This window comes from Lactuca serriola, chromosome 3, assembly GCF_051521515.1.
Source record: "Lactuca serriola cultivar US96UC23 chromosome 3, Lser_US96UC23_V15, whole genome shotgun sequence".
NCBI classification, from domain to species: Eukaryota; Viridiplantae; Streptophyta; class Magnoliopsida; order Asterales; family Asteraceae; genus Lactuca; species Lactuca serriola.
In genome coordinates this window covers 38,271,748-38,274,644 of record NC_136410.1, presented here as the reverse complement: position 1 = coordinate 38,274,644, position 2,897 = coordinate 38,271,748, and the positions used below count along the sequence as shown (strand labels likewise).

The following is a 2,897-nucleotide window of genomic DNA, read 5'->3' as shown; positions in this document are numbered from 1 at the left end:
ATTTTACACATTCATAAACCATATTTTTTACGAGTGTAATGTTCTTTTTCTTTACATTTCCTTTGGTTAAGTTATTTATTTTCAATTGTGGTTCTTGCTTATTACAGGGCAAGTAGAAGGAGATGAGTCCCAGGTTGAAGAAACACTTGATCTAAACCCTAGAAACTGTAGAAAACTTAGATAGTAACTTGGTTTTACAGGTTTTGCATCATCTGTTTCATCACAGTTGTTGCTATTTTGTGTCCCTTTTTAACATTTTTGGTTGGCATTTAATGTTTCAGGCAACATATTCAGCTTTTATTATGTTAATACTTAATCTTTGATACGGAACATGCTTAATTAACTTTCAATACATATCAGGTTCAGTAAGTTAGTATCGGATGCAAGGATAGGTGACACCATACCCACTACAACAAAAAACCAAATCGGTATGATTGTTATTTAAACGATGTTGTTACCTCTTTTCAATATTGAGCAGCTGCAGAAAAATAAATTGACACCTCAAAAAAATCATAACAAACAAACCATACAGATTTGAACCGCTAAAAGTAATTCTATGAATTCCTTTTTATTATCAAAATTCCAGAAATTCCTCTCTTACTTCTGAAATCATAAGAAAAGCAACCTTGCTTCAACCAGTAGCATAAAATCAGTTAGTAATGTTCTTTGTATTCTAAAAAAATTGCATAATCTACTCAATTTTTTTTTCTTATTTAGGCAATGTGCTTCTTCAATGATTTTATAAGAAAATATAAAAGTAACAAATAAATAGAAGTAAAGATTTTCCCCTTTTGGGTTTTGTTTTTCTACTCATTAGTTGTTTACATTTTGGATTCTTTTGAAGGTACTAAGTATTGTTTCAATTTTTTTTCAGGTTTGTTGCTATTGTGGTTCGTTATTGAGCTGGAAGTAATGATTTCTCTCTCTCTCTCTCTCTCTCTCCCTCCCTCTCTCTCTCACCGTATTCCTTTTATTTATCTGTTTCCAACACCTCTAACGCTGCCGCCATAAAAGCGGAGTTGTTGACCTCTGCCTCTACTACTCCAGCGCCGACCATTCAGGTACTTGAACTTCTCGTAGTAAAATCAAAAATCTGATGAAGAGGATGTCTGATGATTTTTTTCTAATATCTGGTAATTTTTTCTTGGTTTCTCTTAAATGTGATAAATTCTTAGTTTTTTTTTTCCGGAAATTTAAATGCATATATGTGTGAATTAAGCGTGAAATCAGATGTATGATGTTGGTACTTCTTTATGGTTGTAATTCTTCATGCCAACACAGGCAGATTTGTGTTTGTAAAATTTTCATGTATCTATGTTGGTAAAAATTAGATTTAGGCTTACACGTTGGTAAAAAATTTGATGAAATAAATATTGGATGCTTTTTTTTGTGCTGATTTATGCTCTGATGAAATAAAAATCCGATGAAAAATATGGTAATTTCTTAAAAATACTTGCAAGGGACATACAATGGGCCAATCTTGCACTTAGCTTAGTATCAATAATTTCTTTGTAAAAAGAAAAAAAATAATAGTTGTCTTATTTTATGTGTGAGGAGAGCAATGTAATTATGAGACGAGTATATTATATTTAGTTTTATAATTTATATTTGTTATCGTTTACAGCAACAACACATTCACTTACTTGATTAGAGTGTTGAGGGCAAGGTGTTCATTGAGGCTATGAACATTGTCATTGCTTTGGATCACAAGAGAATCAGGTTCTATTTCACTCTCTTTTGTTGCTCGAAAATACGTCAAATTTGCATTCGAACTCGCAATAATGTTGTTTATTAAAACTTAACATCCATTAGTCAATAGTACCTTCAACTTGGAAAATTATGAAATCACTCTAAAAGATTTGTATATTTTCTCATTTCACATGTTGTTTTTAGCATTGGATTAATCTGTCAAGTGGTTTATTTATTTGTTAAAGGATCTCACAACATTGAAATTGGGCTACAAGTTCTGGTTTCTATAATAATAATAATAATAATAATAATAATAATAAAAGGTTAACTGAGTGTATTGATAAAATGATGAGGTACGTTGTACTTCCTTCATTCCGTGTCATTGGCGTGTTGCTTGACTGTAAATACAGGATTAGACAAAAAAATACAACTGATGGAACATTTTGGACTTTCTTTATTTCAAATTTAGGTCCCAATTGTTTTGAAGATGAGCTAAAACCTTTATTTTTCCAAGTAAGTATTAGGAGATTCTGGGATTTTTAGTTTTCTTCATTTCCATTTTATGATGATGACCTATATTTATGCATTTTGGTTATAGGTATCTGTGGTGCACCCACCACTTCATTTCACGTATCAAAGGAGAAAACAGAAATAGATTCCAACAGAGCAAGTGACTACTACCGACCACAAGGATTCTGCCGACATGGAGGGAGGGCAGAGGCAAAATGGGAATAAAGTTTAGACCTTTCTGATGAACACCCAAGAAGAAATTGGTCTGACCATTCACTATCATGAGAACTTTTTTAGCTGATAATAACCTCCGTCCCCGCGAAGCGGGGAACACCCTCTAGTTATAAAATTAAAATAGTTGTGATTAACCCTAGAAAAACATATAGTATTTTCTTAGAAGTTTGTAATCTTAATTTAATATTTAATCTATTAATGGTTTTAAATGTTTATTTATTTCATCTTGATAAACCTTCTACATGTTTTTTTTTAATTATTTATTTAATGTGTTAATCGTTAACTAATATAAAAAACGTGATCGAACCAAGAAAACTTCTCCAATTTGAATGGGAGACGCGACAAAGACGTCCCATGTAGCCTCACGCAATTCAACACTGCATGCTCGGTGTTTACTATTTGATCCCTAAATTACATGAAAATACCACATTCACCCTTTAAAACTGTTTGTATAACTTTTAACC

The 2,897-nt window shown here is 31.7% G+C and overlaps 1 long non-coding RNA gene across 1 annotated transcript; it reads left to right on the top strand.

Annotated features, from left to right (window-relative positions):
• The first annotated feature begins 640 nt into the window (after nucleotides 1-640).
• LOC145094354 (uncharacterized) lies at nucleotides 641-2,597 on the top strand. The gene is made up of 4 exons (XR_013703303.1): nucleotides 641-1,061; nucleotides 1,625-1,719; nucleotides 2,159-2,202; nucleotides 2,288-2,597. It is a non-coding gene; the product is annotated as an uncharacterized LOC145094354 (long non-coding RNA).
• Nucleotides 2,598-2,897: the final 300 nt, after the last annotated feature.